Source organism: Triturus cristatus, chromosome 3_1 (assembly GCF_964204655.1).
Source record: "Triturus cristatus chromosome 3_1, aTriCri1.1, whole genome shotgun sequence".
Classification (NCBI taxonomy): domain Eukaryota; kingdom Metazoa; phylum Chordata; class Amphibia; order Caudata; family Salamandridae; genus Triturus; species Triturus cristatus.
The window spans coordinates 946130280-946149322 of record NC_140583.1 but is presented as its reverse complement, the minus strand read 5'-3'; positions in this window follow the sequence as shown (position 1 = coordinate 946149322).

Genomic DNA, 19043 nt, shown 5'->3' with positions numbered 1-19043 from the left:
CCCAAAGCGTTTTGTGCTTTTCTGTGCTACCTTTCGAATCACGAAAGTCATTGTGACTCCAAAAGTGTAGATTCTCGTTGTATGATTGAACACAATAGAACGAGTCACTCACTATAAGAGTGGTGACTCGAGGATCAGCAAACTCCAGTGCAAGCACCAGAGCTTTCAGTTCTGCCAACTGCGCGGTACAATCACCCAATGACTGCGTATGCACGACATCAGACTGGAACTCACCGTTCACGAAAGTACCCACTACAATTGCGCAGGCCGCTGAATAGGCGTGCTTTGATCCAGTTGCGGGTTGCGCAGACCCATCAGTGTAAATGACACAATGGTACTCCTCGAGCGGGCGCAAAGTCAGAGGAGCCGGATGAACAAATTCATACTCCAAGAACTCCTGTGTCTGTAATGCCGCGTCAAAGATATATGTGACGTCAGGCAAAGTCAAGGAGGTTGCCCATTGTATCCACCTTGGAAGCAAAGCCTTAGAATTAGGTACACTGGCTTTAGTAACCGCCTCAAGAGCAGGGTACGGTGTTACCACCAGCATGTGCTTCCCCTGTGATAGCGCTCGCTCTTTCAGGATCGCCATATGAACTGCTGTCAGTACTTTCTCGACAGCGGAGAAGCGCAGCTCAGCCGAAGTATACAGATGAGATTTATATGCAATGGGGACGGTGTCGCCCTCATTGAACGTCAAGTAGGTGAAACCCACTGCACCTGGTACGATTCTAATGACTAGGTTAGTGTGGTTATCACGAGTTTGTAAGAACTTTGAAGCAAGAAGATCAGACTGCAAAGATTGCAATGCAGCCGAATGCTCAGGCAGCCAGCAAGATTTGGTAAAAGTAGGTTGTACCAAGGCATAAAGCGACTTGATACGCAGGGCATAATCAGGAATGTAGGTACGACCGAAATTCAGAAAACCCAGCAAAGATTGTAATTTCTTCAGTGTCGTAGGAGTACTAAGGCGCGCGCATTTCTCAAGGAACTGCGGAGCCAAGCCTCGACCCTCATGATTGAGTTCGTACCCCTAGAACAACACTGTGAACTCGGCAATGTGGGACTTGGTAAAGTTGAACTTGTAACCGAAGTCAGCAAACATAGTTATTATGTTATCCATGCGAGCAAGGTGTGGAAGCAACTCGTCGTCCATCAGGTAGATGTCATCTACATACGAATGTGCTTCCGGGTCAATCATCTCCAAAAGTGAGACCACATGAGCAGCAAAGACCCCGGGGCTGTTTTTATAGCCCATCGGGAGCCTTTTGAACCTCTTTTGTTTGCCACCCGAGGTAAACGCCGTCCACTCATAGCTATGAGGAGACAGGTTGTGGCTATGAAAGCCATTGGAGATGTCAAGAGTAGTTTTAAATCGTTTTCTCACGAGACTATCGACGAGAGCCGAACTGTGTGTATTCTGTACCGCACATGTCCAGCAGTGCGAATTTAAGTGCCGGTAATCCAAAACTAGGCGGTACGATCCGTCAGGCTTCGTCACAGTGAATAAAGGATTATTCATGGGTGACACACATGTTTCAATTACTCCCTGATATTCCAATTGCTCAAGGATGGACGCGACGTGAGACCGAGCCTCGCGACGCATGGGGTATTGGGGTTGTGGCGGGGGCTCCGACCGCAACGGAATCGTATGATTGGGAGAAAATTTGTCCCAGCCCACCTGAGTACGGTACAACGCAGGCGCGAGCACCTGCGCCCACTCCCCGGCTAACCTGTTAGAATGTTCCAGTGGCCTTGTGTGCCCAAAGGACGGGAGGATTACCACCTCCCCTCTAGGAGCTTCTAACATGAAAGCCGGGGGCCAATCTGCCTCTGCCAAAAGGATATCATAGGTGGAGGTTAGATTATCCCAAAATACCACTTTAATTTTATGTTGTATGTCACCCTCAATTAAAAGGTCAATTTTAAACATCCGTTCAGGGGGAGCTACGCGAGTATCAGAAGTTTCAACACTTACAAATGTATCAGTTGCTGTCGCCGCCAGAAACGGACGCAGCGCTTGTCGCACTTCTGTAACTTACGCCGCGCTGTCTAGCAGCGTTAGCGCCCATGTCTGGTTCAGAAGCTGTGTCCGTACCATCTGAGGCATATCTCGCAGTCAGAGCAGCAACTTTCTTCTTTTGAAACGGGGGTCTTTGACGTGCAGACTCGTCCTGTTTGCCTTTACCGTCAGTCTGACGGGGCTGCTCACGACCTTGAGCACCCCTTCCCTTCCCACGATCTCCGCCACCGGATTGAAAAGCCGAGGTTTCCTGTGAAGAACGAGGAGAGCGTTGTCCAGGAACCTGAAATCTATCAGGTGACTTAATATTAGAACGATCGCGCAAATCATAAGTGCGTTCACTTTGTATCTGCACCGGCGACGCAGAACGAGACCTCCGTTTCTCTTGCTGCTTCCCCTGTTTTTTAGCTCGCCAACTTTGTTTTGGAAAGTTGGGCTTCTCGTCTTTGGTAGACGAACTCACTTTAGGCTGCTGCACCACAGTAGGAATGATCACGGCGGGTTTTACACCCAAGGCGCTACGACCCACCATTTTTTAGGCTTTGGCAATAATTTTAGCGAATTCCTTTGGCCTGTCGCCCGGATCCACAAGTGCCAACATATTGCACACTTGGAATTGCATGGCATCTCCTTTGAGGTTGCCCATAACCATGGAACAAACCACATCGAAGCTGTCGACAAGCCTCAATCCCAACTCAATTGCTGCCTCTGCACCATGATTGTCTTGGACCTTCTTGATGACCGAGGGCAGTACAGACATAGACGGAGTGCCATAGCACTTCGCATAGGTCGCAGCAAAGACCTTGCACCAATTGTCACAGTCGACAATATCCGGGACCAGATACTTCAGCAAAGTAATAGTAAGTATCCTGTGTTTATCCACAGAAGAAGTATGCGGAAACACGGCTTTTAATTGATCACATTTTTCAGCAAGCCAGTAAGGAAATTCATCCCTATTTTGGGGGCGCTTGCCGACAACCGCATTAACCATAACAGGACTGATGAACATTGCGTGATGGTCAGTCGTTTGGCCCGCAACTGCAGGTGCCCCCACCTGTACATTGCGAGACACGTACTGCACTAACGCCCTATGGACCGTAATCAGGGCAGTGTGCAGTACTCGTAACTCCGCCACCGCCACAGTCATGTAGCGGGGATGGGGTGTATAACCGGCCAGCACCGCCGGTACTACCGCATGGGGAAGGGCACCATTAAACCAAATAGTATGCTGCCAGGCAGTGAGGGGAATCTCAAGTGTCCGATAAGGGGCATAGGCTGCAGGCACCGCGGTGTGAGTATATGCGTGGAACAAATTGTCGTTTGCATCCACCTTCTCAAACGTCACCCAAGAGTAAAACAACTCATACGGGAACGCCGCATCAACACCTACCACTAAAATAACAGCCAAGCCATCATCCGGGACCCCATAGACCCTCAAATATGCGGTCAGGGGATCCCGACTATGCGCTGCAACATTGACCGCCATCGGGACACTCTCAAGAACAACAAAAAGCTATACTGTAGCACTGGGGTTCAGAAAAAGAAAACCTTTTTAATTATCAAGCTTGAAAGAACCTTTAGTCGAAACCTAGGTAGGTTAAGCCGTCACTCCCGTTGTCCGGAAACCAGAGTGAGGGCGTTGTGGACTAATAAAAGCACTACTAAGGCGTTTCAGATCAAAAGACCAAACTTTAGGTGCGCCATGTTGCAGGGATTCTGCTTATGCACAGAACTATGCGCAGGAAACCAGGACCTCAGAGAATTGTGGTGTACCAGAAACTCCCCTCAGAACCAAGAACCCCTATCCGACTAGCTTAGTGTCCCATTCGTTATCCGAGATTTAGCTTGGTGGTCCCAATGTATAGACAACCCAGAACAAGCGACTTAGATACTCTCAGGAGTGGTGGGAATCCAAAATACCCGTTGGTAGCTATATATCAGTCCACAACAGAATAACAAAGACACGGTAAAGTTTAAAGAGTTTATTTTATAAACCTCGCGTCCTAAGATGCAGTACTTTGGCGAACACAAGCAGACAAATGGTTAGGATTAGCACCATCAGCATTGTTACAATACCATAGAAAATGAAAGGAGCAATCATAATAATAATGACAGTGGAAAGCAACCACCCTCCTTTCTCCAGCAACTAATAAGGTATTATTAGACTAATAGAAGGTCTCTTAGGCTTGCATGGGGGACCCCATACCTTATAGATCAGCTTAGTGGAATCACATCACAGGATCAGCTAGGCTCTCTCCTGCAACAGCTCTTCGTTTCGAATGTAACAGAAAACATGCTGCTCTGCAATATTAAAGGGCTCGTCTTTCAGGTATTGGCAGCTGTATGTATGTTATGGCTAAGAAATGGTACGATCAACCTGAACACAACAACCTGCACCGTCTAGTGACCCAGACTCGTTCTTTACACGGTGTACAGACCAAGGTCACAGCTCACTGTTAAGGATGTTAAACAACAGACGGTTCTCATGTGAAGCAAGGTCGAGTCAGCAGTTCTCGAATGAATAACATGTAACAACAGTGTCGCGTGCAAAAGCAGCAGAAGCGGCAAGCTGGCTTTCTAACAGCCATCGAGGTTATGCTAACTTAGCGTTGTACATAGGGAGTGGTTAACCCACACTACAATGCCATTTGGATTAGCTAGTGCAGCTTCAGTTTTCCAGAGATTAATGAAAGAAACCTTGGAGGGATTATCGGGAGCAATAGCTTTTCAGGACGATATTCTAGTTTATGGGAAGAATGATGAGGAGCATGATAGAAATCTCTATAATGTAATAGCAGCACTAGCTATGAAAGGTCTTACTCTGCGATTTGACAAATGCAAGTTGAAAGCGAGGGAAGTAGAGTATTTAGGACACACGATTAGCGGTAAGGGTATTAAACCAAAGCAGAAACATATTCAAAGCATCATTAATGCTCCTGTACCATCATCAAAAGAACAGTTGGTTGCCTTTCTTGGTTTGACCGAATTTTATGCAAAATTTATTCCAAACTATTCAGTTAAGGTTGACTCTTTCAGATGTTTACTAAAAAAAAAAAAGCAAAGTTTATATGGTCAGAAAACATGACTCAGGCATTTGAGAATCTGAAAAAGTTCATAGTAAATGCACCCTGTTTGAAACCTTTTGTTCCGGGGGAAAAGTGCATAGTCATGGTAGATGCAAGTAATTTGGGTCTGGGAGTCGTTTTGATACAAAAAGACAATTGTACTGAATGGATCGTAGCCTATGCATCTAGAGCATTAAGAGATGCAGAAAAAAACTATTCTGTGATTGAGAGAGAGCTTCTTGCTTGTGTATGGGGTGCAGAACACTTTAGAAGTTTTCTGTGGGGGACTGAGTTTATTATCAAAACTGACCAGAAGCCCCTTGTGTTTTTAATGTCTCCTGGAGGTGGTAGATCAATGTCAGCACGATTAGCAAGATTATCCTCAAGATTACAATCATTCCGGTTCAGTATTGAGTATGTTCAAGGGAAAGCAAATTTGCATGCAGACTGTATGTCAAGGCTACCCATTGATGGTGAGAAAAATTACCAAGATGATGACTGTGAGGTGGCATTCACCACACATGACCTAAATTTAATACATAGTAAGGGGAAGAATCTAAGAGAGGAGGATTGGATGTTGGAAATGGAGAAAGACAATGAATTGAAAATTGTAAAGAAATACATTGTGCAAGGTTGGCCAGAAGTAAGGAAATTGTCGGGTGACATGATGAGTTTTTCGAAAATTCATGAAGAATTAGCACTTGAAAAAGGATTGGTTATGAGGGGGGACAAAATGGTTCCACCTTTTGGACTCAGGAATACTATCATGGAGATCGGTCATGAGGGCCAACTTGGAATTTCATTCACTAGAAGACGAGTTAGGGAAGCATTTTGGTGGCCCGGCATAGATTCATCCATCGAACAATTTGTAAGCAAATGCAGTATTTGTTCCAGTAGCGATAAATCTGCTGTTCCCTTCCGTGTAGAATCTCATCCTGTCTCTTATCCCGGTGGTCCATGGAGGAAATTAGGTCTTGATATCATTGGTCTTTTTCAAGTGTTGCCAAAGGATAAATGTTTTGGTATTGTACTTATTGATTATTTTTCGAAGTGGCCAGAAGTTAAGATGGTTAAAGAAGTCACTTCACAGAGTGTTATCGAATTTTTAGATGAGACATTCTGTAGGGAAGGCATTCCGCAAGAAATAGTCACGGACAATGGGCCTCAATTTATCAGTAAGGAGATGGAGGCATTTTGGGAGAAATGTAATGTAAAACATAGAAGAATAGCTGTTTTTCATCCAGAAGCAAATGGTCAGGTGGAACGGTTTAATCGTGTTGTGAAGGAAGCGATACAGTTGTCATTGAAAGGGGGCTTGAATTGGAGCAATCCATTGCAATCTATGTTATTGTCTTACAGGACGTCTCCAAATTCGGTAACGCTGGCTAGTCCATTCGAATTGTTGAGGGGACGTAAACCAAGCACTAGTTTGGTACCATGGTGGTTAAAAAAGGATTGGAATGATAAGAAATTCAATGCCATTGACTATGAAGTTGTTAAACAAAGGGTTAATGAGCAAAAAGGAAAAATTAAATCATTTATGGATAAGAAAAGAGGTACCTGTAGTAAAGCAAAGGTTGTAGTTGGCGATTTTGTTCGGGTGAAGAGGAAGGAAAGTGTTCCTAAAGGTTCACAGTGTTGGTCAGATCCTAAGAGGGTAATAGAAGTGTTTAACAGCGCTGTACGTATAGAGGGAGGAAGTGTCTGGAATTTGAATAGGATCTCGTTGTTTAAAGGTGTTTCCCATTCAGCTAGAAGTGTTGGGATGAGTCGACATTTAATTGAAGATCACAATGAACAACAACCTCATTGTTCAAATTGGGGGGGGTGAATCAAGGGGAAAACGTGAACGTCGTTACCGAGGAAGATGCAAGGATTATGCCATGTGTTAGTTGGAAAAAAAAAAAAAAATAAAAGGGGGAAGATGTGTTGTATATATATGAATCATATTGTAAGTGTAGCGTGACCTTCACGAGCGTTCCTTCACGCTCGTGGAGATCACGCGGTTTGTGTTGTTTCAAGTATGGGGTGTTGGAGGTGTGAACGTTGGAATCGTTGGGGGTTCATTAATGTTATGAGCTTGGAGAGTGATGACTGGAAATAAACCTCGCTGCTCCTACGATTAAGTTGTCCCGTGTTATTCATGCAAGTGAGTGGATTACTGGATACTTCCCTACAGTTGTAATGTCTGGCTTCTGCTGATTGTCATCGTATTCCTTTCACACGCCTCTATGGCTTCGAATTTAACTAAGCTTTTTAAATACTACGGGGCAGATTTACAAGCCGCCTGCGCCACTTTTAACATGGGAAAAGTGACGCAAAAGTGGAGCAAAGGGCTTGTAAATCTGCCCGTACGTATTTAGTAAAGCACAGAGGGGCAGATTTATGATAACTGGCGCACCCCTGCATATCAGCAGGGATGCGCCAGTTATAATGCGCCACAGCTACGCCACCATGGATGCGCCGCATTTATAATGCGGCGCACCATGGGGCAAAAACAGCACAGATGCGTGACGCATCTGTGCCGTAAAAGTGGCGCATTGCCGGAGTTGCGTCGCAAGCGTAACGCAGCTCCAGCAATGTTCTGGGGGGCCCTATCTGTACAATGCTGCGTCAATCCTTACGCCTGCTTCAAGCAGGCGCAGGGTTTTGACGCAGCATGGGCCTAAAAGTGACTGAGTGAAATCTTGTAGATTTCACTCAGCCACTTTTAGGAGGCGTTCCTGCACCGGAACGCCCCCACCTGCCCTGGAACGCCTACATGTGGCGCAGGGCTTTACAACGTGACGCATCTCCCAGATGCGTCACGTTGTAAATACCCCGCACCATGGCGCAGGATTTGCGCCGCTGCTGCGTCACAAAAGTGACGCAACGGCGGCGCAAAAGTGGCGCAAGTGCAAAATAAATCTGCCCCAGAGTCTTAATTTAAAAAACATGAGTGATTTCAGCAGTAGCTAGGTCATACTTTTTATCAGTTGATTGTTGTGTTGTTAACAGCGCCCTGACAGCCACCAGAGCGGATTTCATTATTGCTTTCGGCTCTCAACACAAGCGGGTGAAAGTGCAGTGCCGGGGCAATACACGAAATTGTTCTGAGAAGAGCAATCATTTTAGATTAGAAGAGTAATTCCTGCAAGGTTTGGAAGTGTACAATAACCAAAGAGAAAAAAAAAGCATGAGAGATGACGGATGATTCTTTGATATTATGCCCTTTATCAGAGCAAACTTGGCCTTTTCATGAAGTAATATATATCTAAAGTGATATTAAAGAAACGCATTTTGTTATAACTGTAATAAAAGCATACTGCCGCAGGGCTTTGCAGATCTTTGTGTCAACAGCCCTTCTACATCATTTATTTTATTGGCATAACTGAATTTTTGCAGCAGCGCAGATCTAGTATTAAATATTTATAACCTTTCCTAAGAGTTCCATTTACAAACAGACTTTTAATAAAGTTGTGAAGAATTAGAAAGGTGCTTAGGTTAATCCAACTAGAGTTAAAAATTTGAATATATATGCATTAAGTGCACAAGAATTGACAATGTCACTAGGTCCAGTTTAGTGTTTATAAACTGGTGGCCTGATTCCCAAGAGTAAACTTTCACTTTTGTGTAAGTTTACGAGTTTTGGATATTTACAAAGGCATCGATGTCTTTATGACTGCGGAGTCAATGCACTCAGGCAGAGGCCTTGCACTCGAGCCTGAGCAGTCTGCACAGAAAAATATAGGACAAACCAGGTGTAAGGTCCTTTCCATAGGTCCCAAATCAGAAATGACATTATGGAGTACATTTTGTAGTACTACAAGTAGTACTACAATATGCTAATCACAAATAATTTGCAGTGTCAAGTCTCTGACTCTCCTATATGTACATAAGTCATTTAGGAAACTGCAGAGTGTGGTCACATGTGACTGCACATTGGAGTAGTCAATGGGTGAGGGACGTAGGGAACTCAGGTGACAAAAGCCAACAACTGTGAGGTAAATGTGAGGGAAATAGGGAGGAGTAAGGAGTTATTCGGAGCGTCTTGGTATGGTTTTTGAGATGGCCTCACCCACCATCAAAACACTGTTGAAAGAGTCGGAAAAATACATTTCAAGTAATAGAATGATGTTATTCTAAGTTTGTCAACAATAGTACTAGTTGTAATTTTGTAACGTGTCAACTTTGAGTGCAAAAATAATATGTTAATAGCCCTGTCTCACAATTTGCTCAAATGTGAATGTTAGTCAGAAGTCAAAACCTTAATTCAAAACTCACATATCTAACAGTGTTTCAATACACTTAACCCACACCTGGAAACAAAATAAATAACATTGTGTTTCCAATCCCCCTCCCCAATCTCCACCAGATTAATGTTAGCTCATAAACCAGTCCAAATGCATAAAAAAGGAGTAAGTAGAAACAGACTCTTTCAGCGCTTTCACCATCTCACTGAATGTGTTCGTGGGTTTGTGCGTCATCATGTGAATGAATGGTCTGAGGACGAGGAGGAGAATTGAAAGTATTTTTAGGTAAAGGATTAACATCTCTGGGATGTCGAGCCAATAAGTTATTTCCAGAGTCTGCTTCTCATTTGATGTCATCTTGGACATGGTTTCTGAGTGGGAGCAGAAACTTGAGTTGGATATATGACGCGCCCGGGCTATCCCAGCCAATGTGAAGATATTATCAGCTGCACTTTTTTTTCCAATGGATATTTTCAGAGGGTTCTCAGTGACATTGTTGGCATCTCACAGCCAAGCAAGTCCTGATGTTTGCATCAGGTCCTGGGATGCATCAACAGAAGAGTGCATTTCTACATAAGAATGCCACAAACACTGGAAGAAAGAGAAAGGATTGCTAGGGAATTCTATTTTATTTCCCATTTTCCACGTGTGGTAGGTGCTATTAATTGCACACATGTGGCACTTCAGCCATCTCACCAAACAGCACACATTTTCCGCAACAGACACCACTGGTACTCAATCAACATGCAGGCTGTGTGTGATGCCAGTGGCTCCTTCACGATATAGATGCTCTGTTTCTTTGCAGTACCCATGACAGCATCATTTTCTATAGATCTCCTCTTGCATGCTGTTTTGTAGTTGGAGAATTTCGTAACATGTGGCTACTTGGTAAGTAATCACTCACCATACAAATGTGATATTCATACTTGTTGGTGACTTTTCTACAACCATACCAAATGACTAATACCCAAGCAACATGCATGCCCCTAACAGACTCTATATGTAGTTAGGCACACATAATGTACTCTAGAAGTGACTGTGGGCTATTTAGAATGTTTTGTAATTATCCCCTTCACGTGAGGCTGCTTATACTCTCTCTCCCAATCTGCTCACACCGTACAGGCGTCTTACCACAGTACCTCAGCAAAGGTACAATAGGGAACATATTCGTACACGAGTCATTATATAATGACCTTTTTGTCTCTTTAAATCGAGATCCAGATGTCTTGACCATACAGGGGGCTGCTAGTGTACTACCTTGAAGTTTTACTTAAGATTATAGTAGCCTGTTGTGTTGTACACAACATTGCAATACGACAAGGCTTACACATACCTCTGAACCCCCACCAACGTCAAATTCCAGAGAACCGGGGTGCTGTCCCAATTAGAGTGCAAGGTATGCAGGTGTGTGATCAGCTGGTCAACAATTTGTTCTCTTGAGCTGCATGTTGGGTTATGGGTTTATCTGTTGTTTAACAGTCTATTGTCAATGATGACTGGTGGACATTTAACATTCTACCCAGGAATTCCATCCTTAGACAAATCTGTAAGCTTTAAATAAGGAATGTGTTGGAAGTGGGGGTCCTTGTCCCTCATCGCTGCCACCAAATGCTGGAGGCGGGAGTCCCTGTCCCACACCGCTGTTGCCAGGTGCGAGATCCGGACCCCTTGTTTCAACGTTAGGCTAAGTAAGGACACCGTCTGAGATGGCCCTGCTCGTCCCCTTATTAGCTTGGCACGAGCAGTCAGGCTTATCTCTAAGGCACATGTGTACAGTATGTGCAAACACACTCACATCAACCCACTGATGTCACCACAAATAGACTCCACACAAGTTTTTATAAAATGAGTATAATCTTTATATAAGAAGATATACGATATGACCACATGATACAAAACCAACATATAATAATGGGTAGTATTCCTTCCGGTGGATTGGTAGGCTATCATCCCAACCACCGCTTCTAAACAACAGTTAAGTATACTTCTAACCGTTCCCAAAAGGTTAGGCAGGTCGTATTGCTAGAATCACACACGTTACAAAAGAAAAGAAATACTGCAATCGTAACGATATACCCCCGTACTGTGCAATAGAGAAACAATGCCATACGTAGCACCACAGTCATGTACCTTGCAATAGAAGGAATAATGCAATGCGTATCACTACCAGCATGCCCTGTGAAAGGAAGAAACAAAGCAATGCGTCACGCTACAATCATGTACTGTGCAATGGAAAAACAATGCAAGGCGCCACGTAATAATCCTGTACTGTGCGATGAAGAAATAATGCAATGCGCCACGTTACAATCATGTACTCTGCAAGGGAAAAATAACACAGTGCGTAGCGCACCCAGCAAGTAGTTCGTCAGGCACAAATAAGGTTAGGCATCATATGACAGTTCGATAGTTCGTTAGTAGCAGTAATGCAAAGTGTAATACGACAGTTTAGGTGCTCCGTTAACAGTTGCCTGCTATCATGGATCAATGATGACACAAAACAACCGCTTCTCCTCCTTGGGCCAGCACAGGCCTAGATCCGAGTCGAAGCAACAGGCTCGCGTAGCTGACAGAAATGAGAGGCCGAGAGAGTGTCGCTCCGGGCTCTCACCCCACCCCAGGTGGTGATTCATGTTGCATTGGGGGGTACGACCCCACTCTCCTCTCCTCTCCTCCTTCAGCGACTTGGGCCTTGATTCAGAACTCCGTCAAATGGGCATGGTTAGCTCGGGCCGGTGGCTCAGCTCCTCCGGGGCTGCCGGTCCGGGATGCTACTGTTTCAATCCGAGGGCCCGATGACCTGGCCCTCCTTCCGGCGGTCTCAGTAGACACCGAGACCCGACTTCAGCACTGTGGAGACTTACTTCGATTTCGGTGCACACACCACCCAGGCACTCCTCACCAGCGCCTATGGTTGTACCGCGACACGCACTCTGCGCGTCCGAGACTTGAGTCTTCTCTGGTGCACAAGATGACCAGGCGCTCTTCACCAATGACTCAGTTTGCAGCTTGACATGCACCCTGCGCGTCCGAGTCTCACTTCTCCCGGTGCACACGATGACCAGGTGCTCTTCACCAACGCCTCAGCTTGCACCTCGACACGCACCCTGCGTGTCCGAGTCTCACCTCTTCTCCTGGTGCACACAATGACCAGGCGCTCTTCACCAATGCCTCGGCTGCACCGTGACACACACCATGCACGTCCGAGACTCCTCTCTGCTTCTGGTTCACTCAATGACCAGGTGCTCCTTACCAACGCCCTGGCTGCACCACGACACGCACCACACGCGTCCGAGTTTCACTTCCTCGCTCGGTACACACAATGACCAGGCACCCTTCACCAACGCCCTGGCTGCACCCCGACACACTTCTTGTGCGCCCGTGACTCAGTTTACTCCTCTGTATCCAGGATCACAAGGCACGATTTCTGAGGGTCTCAAGCTGCAAAAGCATGTGCATTCCGCGCTGCTTAGGACTTCTCCATAAACTTTTAAGTTCCTGTGTTTCCAAACAGGGAGCCAGCTCACCTTGGGACCTTGGGGTTTAGGTCACAGCACAAAGCACAGTCCTGTTCAAGAAGGGGGGAACACCACCCACTCCAATGTCCCTTCAGTCTCTTCCTTAGTAAAAGCTACAAACTGCAGGCCAACCCCAAATCATGAAGCAAGGATCAGTCCTATCCAGCAGTCTCTTCAGCAACTCCTTCCTTGGCAGAGGTTTTTCTTGACCACGAAAGAGGTCAAAGCCTTTGCAGACTCAACCTGTCTATTTCGCTATTCAAAACTACACCAAATTCTAGAGGTTTACGTTCTCTTAGTTATACTCCTTCATGTCTTTGAAGTTCTTAGTGCTCAGGGGTCAATGACCCCTCCCTAAATCAGTTCTGGGTGTCTCCCTCCCAGTGTCACCTTTCTCCCTTTGATACTGGGGATCTGGATCCTTAATCACTCAGCTGGAGATAGGTCAATTGGTTTACAGCACCAGCCCAGGCCTTTTCACCTCCCGGGCTTCGTCTCCCACTACTCTCCAGATGCAGGGCAGCCTTGTTCCATCTCAACCCCTCCCTGGGTCAAGACCTTTCCCAGCTCCTCTCACCTCACAGATCCAGACAGTCAAATCACATTCAGCAGAGACACACAGAAATGCTTAACGCACAAAACTCAGCCACATTCTAAAAGGGTGGTTTCTGAACACACAGTGACAAAACCACTTTCACAGAAAGATGTGTTATGACACTGTGAGTTCATACATACTAAACGTCACCTCTCCATTATAAACTTACAGGAAACTAGGCTACCAAAACACAATACCCAGCCTCCCCCATTCTTTCCCATTGGCAGAATGGCCTTTCACCAGTGAAAAACGAAATAGAGGGTTTTTCACTGTCGGGACATAACACACACCTCAGTATATGTCCTGCCTTTTACCTACACTGCACCCTGCCTAGGGGTCACCTAGGACCTACCACAGGGGTGCCCCATGTCTATGCAAAAGTGAAAGTAAGGCCTGACAAGTGGTTACACTTGTCAGGACAACATGCTAACTTAGCACTCTGAGCAGCAGGCCCTACACTGAAGGCCTGAGTTCCCTTCTCTGCGATCCTTTGCATTACTAGACCCTGCACACACAGTGCACATCACTAGGGACTTTACTAGTAAGGTCAACACACTAATCATGGCCAACCAATTACAAATACACTTTACAAAGGGAACCCTTGTACTTTGACACTGATTAGTAGTGGCAAAGTACCCAAAGCATCTAAATTGTCAACTCTATGTCAGGAAAACGGTCTGGGGGGAAAGCAAAAAGTTTAGGGAACTTTAGCCAAAAAGTCCCACAGTATGTGATTAAAAGCCATAATTAAGAGTTAAAATATAAGTTATGAAAAATAATTTGTGGGATGCTTTTTTAGTCCTTCAGACCTATAGAGTTAAAGACTCCATCGCTGTTGGTGGGTAATCGTTCTTTTGATTTTGAGATGTCCCACGGCCCAGAGTACATCTCTAGCATTGTCAGCAACAGCCATCATGATGGTTCATGTCTATGCATTGAGAGTGATTGAGGGATGGTTTTCTGAACATGATAGAGCCATACAGGTTTATTAATTTTGTCATTCTAACAAAAATGTGTAATTTTGGTATTAGTGGGTTACAGAAAATCAAACAATTATGCATACCCAATGTGATTTAGGTGTCATGGTGTGTGGCTCATTTCCCATTTTCAGTGGCCCTTAGAATCGGATGTTACATAGGGCTAACAGAGAGTGAACAATTCAGATTTGTCCTCTCACTCCACATTGTGGGCGGAGAAATGTCAAAAACTCAGACAGGACTTAATGGTTTGATCTATTAGAGCTTTATGTCAGCGATGGAGACGGAGACATAGTGAGGCTCTGGATGAGTAAAAACAAGGCACTATGACCTTCAGTTTTGTGGCCAGGGTAGTATGATGGGTAGTTGACACAATTGTGGCAAAGTACTCTCACTGTCAGACTCTAAGGGGAATTTCTAATATACTCTCAAAAAACTGAGCACAGCAACATGGAGCAAGTGCTCTTGTGTTACAGCCATGATTATGTTGGATCAGGAAAGGAGTCCTTCCTGCATCAAATAAAATCTGAGAAGGGTTGGTGGATTTGTATGTATGATGCTGGATGCATCACAAATAATAAAAAATGAGCTTAAATAAATAAATGTCTCTTCCTGATGCCTAGCTTCCGGAGGCATACTAATTTGTCTGCAAGCCACAATGACATATATTGATTATTCTGGAATAATGTCCAAATCCATGGGTGGATGCATGGGACTGTCCTTGGTCAATCCATGGAAAGACTGCAGGATGCAAGGCAAGGCAAGGTTTGCTGTGCCCTGTGTTTTTAATTTTATTTTCACATAGTCAAACAAGTTGGTTCAAATAACCCCTTGCGTGGAACTGTAACTAGCAGTTAAAGCTTTGAACATTATATGTTAGGTGGTGCTTGAAAAGTACCCTCAGCTTTATGCAGGAAATGAAAGCCAGCTGAAGAATGCGGTGAGCGCACAAATCTGATGGGACTGTGATCGGGAGCCTGCCATGATGGCAGGATACTGCCACGCTGTGTTCCCCATGGGGAGTTGGCCGTTGTTGGGAAACGTTATAGAGAAAACTGAGCACTATTTCATTCAGCACTTTTATTGGTCCAGAGTATTTTTAGATATCTTCTGATTTTGTGCAGCTTGTCCTCAATGCCAACTGGTTAACCCCCCTAATAAATAACTAAAGTTCTGTTGAAATCCCTTCCCATCATAGACGTTCCATTCACAAGAGTGGGCATGGATCTGATGGGTCCTATGGTAGTTTCTGTCCGGGATTACCTATACATACTAGTCCCTGTGGATTACGCAACTAGGTATCCCGGGACTACTCCCTTATCCAGCAAAGTTACTAAAACTGTAGCTCAGGCTATGATTGAGTGTTTTTCGCTAGTAGGGTTCCCCAAATAACTCCTTAAGGATCATGGGACCCCATTTATGTCCAGACTCATGGCCCAGGTATGTCAGCTACTGGGATCACCCAGATTAGGACATCCGTGTACCACCCCCAGACAGACGATTCTGTCGAACATTACGACCAAACAGTTAAAACTCTCTTAAAGAAAACAGTGTCAAGTACTGGGAGAGATCGGAACTGGAAGCTACCTCTTATACTCTATGCTATCCGTACCTATGCTAATTCCTCTACAGGGTATAGCCGCTTCGAATTGGTATTCAGTCGCCAACCCAGAACCCTGCTAGACATGGCGGCAGAACAGTGGGAGACCAAAGAAGATGAAGGGTTTAACCTTTCGGAATATGCCCATAGCCTAAAGGACACGTTACACACTTTGTGGTAGGATGTTAGGGTCAACATGGGAAAGGCTTAGGAGAAACTACGAGTGGGGTATGATCAGAAAAGTAAGCTATGTAGGGGGAAAAGCCTTGATCCTATTGCCCTCTTCAGACAACAAGTTACTTGCAAAAAGACAAGGTCCTTATAAGGAAATGGCAATCATCACACCAGTGACCTATCATTTGAACAACCAGCACCAACCAATGAAGGGCCAAATATATCACATAAATCTTCTGAAATGGTGGGAGGAGGACAGTGGCCCTGGCGATGTATCATTCCCAGCCCTATTTGACACAAATACACAAACCCTAGAAATCACTTTACCCCCTGACCAGACACCCGACGACGGGAGGGACATACACATGGGGGCCAAATGAATTATGAACAAAAGGAACAGCTCTTTTCATAAGTAGCTCAGAACAGAGATGTTTTCTCCCATTCACCAGGAAGAACGACCAGGATACAACATGACATTCAGACCGAAAAGGGATGAGTGGTCCAGTTATGCCCATATTGAATCCCTGAGACTAGGAGACAAGTCATGGAGGAGGAGGTGTCCAGTATGTAAGAGGAGGTATCATAGAAGCATCCATTATCCCCTGGTGTTCTCCAGTAGTACTCGTGCCAAAACCAAATGGCACTATTAGGTTCTGTATTGACTTCTGTCAACTAATACCCTCTCCAAGTTTGACACTTACCCTGTGCCTAGGGTGGATGAACTCATTGAGAATTTAGGTAATGCCACCTACCTCATTACCCTATTCCTCACAAAAAAGTACTGGCAGCCCCCTGATCCCAATGCTAGGGGAAATATGGCTTTCTCTACCCCCTCATGGATATACTAGTTTCAGGGTGCTTCCTTTTGGGTTGCATAGGGCACTGGTGACTTTACAAAGACTAATCAATATCGTACTATCCCCACATTGGGATATGCATTGGCCAACCTGCATGGCATTGTCATCTACAGCACCTCCTGGAATAATCACCTCCAAAATCTGAAGGCTGTACTCACTACTCTTCGCCGAGCAGGACTTGCTGCCAACCCCGACAAATGCAACCTTGCCACTGACTCTGTGAGGTATTGAGGATATCATGTACATAAAGGGAAAATCAGCCCTCAGTTAGACACAATACAGGCCATCAAGGACTTGCCTAGACCCATGGTAAAAAAGTGATCAGATCCTTTTAGGGGAACTCCTTGACTTTTATCGTAGGCTTATTCCAAAGTTTTCTGAAACAGCTGCACCCCTAACTGTCTTATTGCAGAAGAAACTACCAAACAAATTCACCACCTAGTCCCCGGCTCATCAAAGGTGTTTTGAGCAATTGAAAGATACATTATGTAACAGTCTGGTGTTGGTAAGTTCGGATTTCAAAAAGCACTTTGTCTTACAAATGGATGCCTCAGACAGCGGTATTGGGGCGGTTCTATCCCAGCCTGACGCATCAGGATTGGCATACCCTGTGGTTTACATCAGTTGCAAGCTTTTACCTCGTAAGGCCCATCTTCCGACTATAGAAAAGGAGTGCCTTGCTATCAAGTGGGTCATCTAGGCCCTCCAATACTACTTGTTGGGGAAACCCTTCATCTTGTTGACTGATCATGCCCCACTTAGTTGGCTGGCTCGGAACAAAGACACTAACACGATGGTGCTACGTTGGATCTTATCACTGCAGCTCTTCTCATTTCAAGTGCAGCATCTTCCTGGTCATTGCCAGGCAAATATAATTTTTTGTCTCACTCACCTGAAAAATCATGGCTTGATCGGCCAAACTTGGTTGGGAGGCATTGTGATCGTGAGCCTGCCATGACAGCAGGGTACGGCTCCGCTACAATCCCCAGGGGGACTGGGCGGTCATTGGGAAACATTCTAGTGGCTCTGGCGGCCACTCCCACTGATGACTCCGGGATCACTCATTAGCACGTCACTCACAGGAAGAAGTCGTTCATCCCGGATGGAGAAGAGATGACCGGAGGACGAAGTACGGAAAGCAGTGACGGTGGTGAACTACGGCCTCGTGAGGAGGAAACCAGAAAAAGAAGAAACCAGATGAAGAAGCTGGAATGAGCCAGTGAGTGACCTGAAGATGCTGAGACAGAATGAGAGAGTGTGGCAGTGGCCGATCCAGCTCCTTTCTTCAGGAGAGGATATTGTCGCCCAGAGAGCCCCAGGGAAAGGCTCCATGGATGAGACCGCCTTGACTCATGGACCGAGTCACGGCCTCAGGCAAGTACTTAGGGGGGTTGTGAGGCAGCTTGTGTGGTGGGCACGAACACAGGGGTATTTAGTGGGGGGCTAGAGTGGCAGTAAAACTATGAGAGGTTGGAGGTCGAATCCTCCTAGATGGACTAAATTATACAGAGGGGGAGCACAGTATATCCATAAGCATAGTGGAATGAACCACTTTAGAACATTTACTTAATTTCACCCTTTACTCTTCTTTTTGGTTGTAGGAGAAAACGATCCAGAGGTGCACCATCTATATTTTCGTTGTCTTTTGTCTGTGTTCCCCACAAACTGAGTAGGGGATACTAAACCAGTACCCTTGGAGAGATCTAGACCACTCATGGTGTGGAGGAGGTTATCTGAGGTTAATTGAGGTCAGATTTCTAAAGTTTCTCCATACTTCTTTTTACCTGACGGTATAGCTCCAAGGCAGAGAGAGAGAGAAACCGCCCACTCTCTGGAAGGAGATGGAACTATTGTGCGGACCTGGAGAGGACGAGTCAGAGGGCATATATATATCTACTGGTTACCTCTATTGCGAGACTGCATGTTGTTTTGACGCAACTGCTTTATGTATCAATAAAGTACAGCCTTGAAAGAATGCCACTGGTCTGGGCTTTTTCATGAACCC